Genomic DNA, 7500 nt, shown 5'->3' on the forward strand with positions numbered 1-7500 from the left:
ATCGTGAAAGGGAGGGTATTGATCTGCTAATGAGTGGTCCCTGCAACAGTCTACCGATCAACACACCGCGTTACAAAAGAGCAACGATTAACGCGCGACAAACAATGAACACTCCCAGTATGGCAACATCAAGTAATAAGCGCTCCCTGGGACAGCGGCATTAATCCTTTAACTGGAATTACCGTCTCGACTGGCTACCACCTACAATAAGCCGCCAATAAACTGCAACATTGTGTGCCCCTTTCTCCCTTTCTTTTGCGATGAAAAAATTTGGCGGACTGAACTAATAAAAATAGAATTAAGTCTCAGAGTTCTTAGCTATGGAGAATGAAATCGAAGTTGCAGTGAAATGTATTTTTTCCGTTGTAAAGAGTAACTGTGCTGATTAAGCAGAGAGAAGTTGCATCCAAAACAGAAACACGCACACACTAATGATGTGAACGGTACTCTTCAAGATACTAGAGACATCCAGATTTGCCTTCGTCAAAAGTTCGTGCGTTCCGATCTTCGCGAGTTTGTTGAAGTGGTGACGTCACATCCAGTCACGGTCACCACTTTCCAATTTTGGTCCAGATCTACGCGAAGTTCTTCGTGCGCGTTCGTCTGTTTTTCGAAACAGTGATGACGAGTAGTGTTATATATGACGAGTCTTTTTTATCGGAATATTCCAGAATAGATTTTTAGATTCATTCCTGTAAAATCTCCCAACTCTAAAACAAATAGGCCTAGTGGAAACAAGTGTCTTGTGCAAGAGAGATCAAGGGAGATAATTGGCAGGATATGTCGCCCGTCGACTCAAGTTCTGAGTTTTGTGTGGGTATCCGTGTTCATGCACTAGGCCTCCAAAATGAACAGTTTACAGATGCACAGTCCACAGAAGCGTCGTAAAGATATTAAACTTTAACACTGCGCACATAAAACATATTTTTAACATTAGGCCAAAAAAAACAAGAGGCGAAGCCTTCAAGGCTCACGTAAGAAATCGACAAACAGTAACACAAACTCAATCACTCCGTCACACATACACACACACACACACACACACACACACACACACACACACACACACACACACACACACACACACACACACGCACACACACACAGTAAGCATAGGTGAAACTGTGCAAAAAAGCGAGACCCTGGATCTGCCAAGTAGTCTCGGCCCGCTCACAATAACAATGACCGAGACTTTCAGTAATTCCTTTGCGTGACGTCTAACCCTCTTACGTCATAATGTGACGTCTTCAAATAGTTTCTATCACACACGTCAAACACTTTTGACCGAGACGTAATCTTCTTATGCGAGCTTTATCCATAGACTCGGAAATGTTAAAGTTTCTATCACACACACACACACACACGCACGCACGCACGCACGCACGCACGCACAGACAGACAAAGTTTATCATCGCATAGGCTACACTTACGTGAGCCAAAAATAGGTGTGGTTTTGGTAACATAGCCAAAACAAAAATTGGGTAGGAAGGTAGGCAATCACTATTTTTTTTAAACTTGTTTTTCTAATGTGTACAAATTAAACCTAATTGACAGGGAAATAAGTGTGCGACTCCAGCGCTTTCGCTTTCATTGCGTTTTCTATACTCGTTTTCTTGGTTTTTTGGTGTGTTTTTTGACAAATGTAATAAAAAGTTATAGGGTCGGCCCCTAAAAATAGGGTAGGTCGGGTTACCGTAACCACACCTATTTTTTTTTTTAGGCCTTATGAAAAGGACTAAAAGTACTCGCGAAGATTGCTGATTGAGGTTCGTCAAACACGCCTTTTTCACCACGCAGATCCCGGTCTTCGGCAAGCAGTGGTGGGCGCGAAAAACCAAGCGCATGCGCATTGAGGCACAAAGTTAAAAATAGAGAGGAAATCCCCACCACCGACGAATGTTCGTCTGACGAAGGTTGAATCTGGATGTCCCTAATATGATTTGCCTACTTGTTATCAGCATTTGATTGGATTGGATTCCCAGTCAGAGAAAATGTTTATTAATGTGTATTTCAAACCTCTGCCCAATGGCCAACTCTTCTCAAGCTATTTGTCCTTGCAATAGACAACCCGGAAATAACTCTGTCTGGTGTCCAGTTGTTGTGTAAGATGGAGTACTCTTGCTTTTAGTGAAGCAAACTTTTCACACGTGTGCGTGTCATACACACCCCTTGCCTATAATGTCACGTGGGACAAAAGCAAAAACTCATTCACAACCCATACGACCCCGACAGAGTTATTTCCGAAAATGGTCTATTTTGAGCAATTGGCGCAGATTGTTAACACGCAACTTCAGATGTAAAGAATCTATTTTTTTAAATGTTTTTTTCAAGTATGTCCTCATCTCTAAGAGAGATTAATCCCATAACTAACTAACCCACAGCCTCCATGAAAACTTCAGATATGAGTAATTCTATTTCTGATGTCCCAAGAAAGCGGCGTGTGGCTGCCTGAATGGCGGGGTAAAACGGTCATACACGTAAAAACCCACTCGTGCAAAAGGCATGAATGAACGTGAGAGGTTCAGCACATGAACGAAGAAGAAAAAAAATATTTCTGATGCCTTTTACATTTAGTCCAGTTTTGACTAAATGTTTTAACATAGAGGGGGAATCGAAACGAGGGTCGTGCTGTGTGTGTGTGTGTGTGTGTGTGTGTGTGTGTGTGTGTGTGTGTGTGTGTGTGTGTGTGTGTGTGTGAGTGTGTGTGTCACAGTGTCTGTGTGTGTCTGTGCGTGTGTGTGTGTGTAGAGCGATTCAGACCAAACTACTGGACCGATCTTTATGAAATTTGACATGAGAGTTCCTGAGAATGATATCCCCGGAAATATTTGTCTTTTTTTCGATAAATACTTTTGATGACGTCATATCCGGCTTTTTGTAAAAGTTGAGGCGGCACTGTCACACCCTCATTTTTCAATCAAATTGATTGAAATTTTTGTAAAGCAATCTTCGACGAAGGCCGGACTTCGGTATTGCATTTCAGCTTGGTGGCTTAAAAATTAATTTATGACTTTGGTCATTAAAAATCTGAAAATTGTAATAATTTTTTTATATAAAACGATCCAAATTTACGTTTATCTTATTCTACATCATTTCCTGATTCCAAAAACATATAAATATGATATATTTGGATTAAAAACAAGCTCTGAAAATTAAAAATATTAAAAATTATGATCAAAATTAAATTTCCGAAATCGATTTAAAAACAATTTAATCTTATTCCTTGTCGGTTCCTGATTAAAAAAAACATATCGATATGATATGTTTGGATTAAAAACACACTCAGAAAGTTAAAACGAAGAGAGGTACAGAAAAGCGTGCTATGCAGCACATGCAGCGAAACCACTACCGCGCTGAACAGGCTCGTCAGTTTCACTCCGTTATGCACAAGCGGCGGACTACGGTCATTGTGAAAAAAAAATGCAGTGCGTTCAGTTTCATTCTGTGAGATCCACAGCTTGACTAAATGTAGTAATTTCGCCTTACGCGACTTGTTTAATCTATCAACATCTCTCAGAAAGTGTAAACCTGTAACTAACTAATCTCGTTGATGACAAGTTTACAGGTATCAAAACTCGTGTTCTAACAGTTTTTGCTTGTTGTGGTTGTTGTTTTTGTTGTTGTTGTTGTTGTTGTTGTTGTTGTTGGTGGTCTGTTTTGTTTTTTTGTATTTTTACCTGTTGACACTCCTCACAATACTAATCCCATACTTTGAGCAACAATCTCCACTTCAACCTCAAATAACAAGAATCTGTGAAGTTTCTAAATTAAATTCGTGTGTATAGATCTCTCTAAAAAAAAATGTAATCCAATAGCCAACTGATAACCTTGATGATTACTTCAGGTATAACGATTCTGTGTCCAGCAACATCTCTCAGAAAACTTGACCCTATCACTAACTCGCTAACTAATCAACTACACAACAAGTTCACGGGTAGCAAAAGATTCTATTTCTGTTGATGTTCATTCCTAAATCTCCCTAGTCGGCAAAATCACGAAACCCTTTTTGATTAGCGTAATTTGTTGGCGCCCCCCCCCCCCCCCCCCCCCCTTGTCGTTGCACAAGGCAGCTAAACAGGCTATTTTATGACAAGCGAATGCAAATCATTCATTGCAAAACATTGCTGCGTAATTGGCTGTGACATGCGCAATGGGTGTGCTAATGGTAGTCATGTTACACCGTGATTTGGTTTCTTCATGGCGTTGCACTCAGTCGCCAGAAAAGCCCCGTGGATGCTGGAGTGGCAATAGGTGTTACAGGAAACTGGTGCTGACAACCCATTGTTTGTCAACCGCCACACTTTATGATTTTTTTTCGCCGTTTTTATTTTATTTTGGAGACACCCACTCACGTGCGCACAGGTATCCGCGTAATTATTATGTAGACGAAAAGGCCCGAAAACACTCGTGCGTATGTAGGTGGATGCATACAACCATACAAAGACACACGCACTCACGCACGCATGCACCCACGCACGCACGGACACAGAGTTAATTCCGAACATCGTCTATTGCCGGCTATATGGACTACTTTGCGTTTGAGTTAGGAATACTCACACAATAGATATAGAAGGTGAACATCAAATGTGACATTTTTTGCTGAATAACTAAGAATTGTGAGGCCACTTCAAACTTGAAGCGGCACGGCACAAAACCTAGTGGACAAAATACGCTGGACGGTCCTTCCTCCGTCATCTATTTATTTATTTTTTATTTTATTTTATGCAAACTATATCGCGCACATATCTCAACCACGGATTTAAGGCGCAGGGATTTATTTATGCCGTGTTAAATGGAATTTTTTACACAATATATCACGCATTCACATCGGCCAGCAAACCTCAAGCCTATTAGGGCGAGCATTCACCTTTCACGGCCTATTATTCCAAGTCACACGGGTATTTGGTGCAAATTTTTATCTATGCCTATACAATTTTGCCAGGAAAGACCCTTTTGTCAATCGTGGGATCTTTAACGTGCACACCCCAATGTAGTGTACACGAAGGGACCTCGGTTTTTCGTCTCATCCGAAAGACTAGCACTTGAACCCACAACCTAGGTTAGGAAAGGGGGGTGATAATTGCTAACGCCCTGACCCAGGGTCGAACTCGCAACCTCTCGCTTCCGAGGCGGCAAGTGCGTTTACCACTCGGCCACCCAGACCTGATCTACTCCCTTAACCCATCCCCCCCCCCCCCGCCCCCCCCCCCCCCCCCCCGCACCCCACGGCACCAACCCCTCCCCTATCCCGTGTGCTCTCTCCAAACAACACTGCATATTCGTTTGAATGAGGATTTTATAGACTAAAACCTTGAACACACCAAGCACCAGGACCACCCAGACTATTAATGATGGGACCATCTTGAAAGTACAATGTAAAAGAAATCAGCAGCTGTATACCGATCTCTCAATTCTATAGTTCAATCAGACAATTTCAAAATCCAAAGACCGAAGTTTCCGGAGAGCCTGCAACTCGATCAGCGCTTGGATCTCCAGCACTTTCTTACTTTGGTCATAGCTTTAGGCACTTACTGAATCAGTTTCTACGAAGTATCAAACGCCTACTCGCAGAGTATATCGCGAACGCACCATTTGACTTCAGTGATTCTGTCTCAGCACGGTAGCACCGCCTCCTCAGTCTGGCACTCATCGTTCACAGAACACCTACGAGGTACCTATCAAGCACCTTCTCGCAGAGTCTATTGCCAACGCATCCTTTGATTCCACTAAGTGATTAAGTCGCATTTCGCCGTAGCACCGCCGGCTCTGGCACTCATCCTAGCTACTTACAGAATAGCTACTATATACCTAGAAAAAAACTTACTCGCAGAATCTATTGCGAACGCATCCTTTGAAATCTGTGATTCAGTGGCAGCCCGGCATAGCACCGCCGGCTCTGGCACTCATCTTTGACAGACTTACTCTATGTACTCACAGAACACCTACGAGGTACCTATCAAACTCCTACTCGCAGGGTCTATCGCATCATTCACTTCAGTGATTCCATGACAGCCCGACATAACACCGCGAGCTCTGGCACCCACCCTTGACAGTCTTAATCTATCAATATCAATCAATCAATAGGAAGCTTATATAGCGCGTATTCCGTGGGTACAGTTCTAAGCGCTTGTCGAAGAGTTGTCAACACAGGACTAACAAAGAAACTAACAGCTACAGACGGACACGAACCCTATCACACACTAGCAAACCCTGATAAACATACAACAAACAACTGTTTAACAACAATGTACACATCAATAGCTAGGTCCAAACAAAATAATATTAAGCACAAAGAAAACACCTCTCACAGAGCACAGCACAAGAATGTCTTTTGGGGCACAACACATCACGTCGAACATGAAAGTCGCAGCCAGCTACGGGAAGAACTGAGTCTTCAAACTACTCTTGAACGCGTCAAGAGAGGGGTTCTGGCGAAGCTCAAGCGGCAGGGAGTTTCAGACGGAGGGGCCCGCGGAGGGAAATGCACGCTGACCCGCAGATGCGAGTTTCGAGCGAGGGATGTGAAGGCGGAGTGGGTCAGCAGCAGAACGAAGGGGACGGTCGGAGGGCTGGGTGTACAGGCCCAGGGAGGATTGAAGGTACTCGGGAGCAGAGTCGTTGAGACACTTGTAGACCAGAGTGGACAGTTTGTAGCAGATTCGGGTGTTGACAGGGAGCCAGTGCAAGGAGCGAAGTAGGAGGGTGATGTGGTCTCGCTTCGTCTTCCTCAACGTCAGCCTGGCAGCAGCGTTCTGGACTCGTTGTAGGCCATGAATGGTTGAGGCGGGGAGGCCAGCCAGAAGGGAGTTGCAGTAGTCCAGACGACTGAAGATGAGGGAGACAACCAGCTTGACACAGGCGTCGTGGGTGAGGTAGCGACGGATGGAGGCGATGCGTCGTAGATGGAAAAGCAGGTATTGATGATGAAGGAGATGTGTGTCTGCATGGAGAGAGTGGAGTCGAGAAAGACGCCAAGGCTCTTGACAGCAGGAGAGAATGGAACAGTCGCGTCATCCAGCTGGAGGTCGGTCACAGTGAGGGAAGCAATCTTCTGTCGTGTTCCAACGAGAAGGGCCTCCGTCTTCTCACTGTTCAGCTTCAACGTGTTCTCAGTCATCCAGTTCTTGATGTCAGTGAAACAACTGGAGATAGATCCCAGGAGATGGTCAACGTCCTCCGGCTTGGCGCTGTTCTCGAGCTGCGTGTCATCGGCAAAGGAGTTGTAGTTCAAGCCGTGGCGTTCGATGACCAGGGAGAGGGGTTGGGTGTACAGGGTGAAAAGGACAGGGCCGAGGACAGACCCTTGTGGGACGCCGAAGCGGACAGGGACAGGCTGAGAAGAGAACGAATCAGTGGTGACAGTCTGAGAGCGGTTCTGGAGGTAGTTCCGGAACCAAGAGAGGGCGGTGTCGTGAATGCCGAACGTGGAACTGAGGCGATCGACGAGTTGCTGGTGGTCGATCGTGTCGAAGGCCGCGGAAAGGTTCAGCAGCACAAGGG

The 7500-nt window shown here is 44.6% G+C and overlaps 1 protein-coding gene across 1 annotated transcript in view; it reads left to right on the top strand.

Annotated features, from left to right (window-relative positions):
- LOC138963174 (tryptophan 5-hydroxylase 1-like) overlaps positions 1–7500 on the top strand; it is a gene marked incomplete in the record, with an annotated part of 58556 nt that overhangs the window by 39300 nt on the left and 11756 nt on the right.

Source organism: Littorina saxatilis, linkage group LG3 (genome assembly GCF_037325665.1).
Source record: "Littorina saxatilis isolate snail1 linkage group LG3, US_GU_Lsax_2.0, whole genome shotgun sequence".
Taxonomy (NCBI): domain Eukaryota; kingdom Metazoa; phylum Mollusca; class Gastropoda; order Littorinimorpha; family Littorinidae; genus Littorina; species Littorina saxatilis.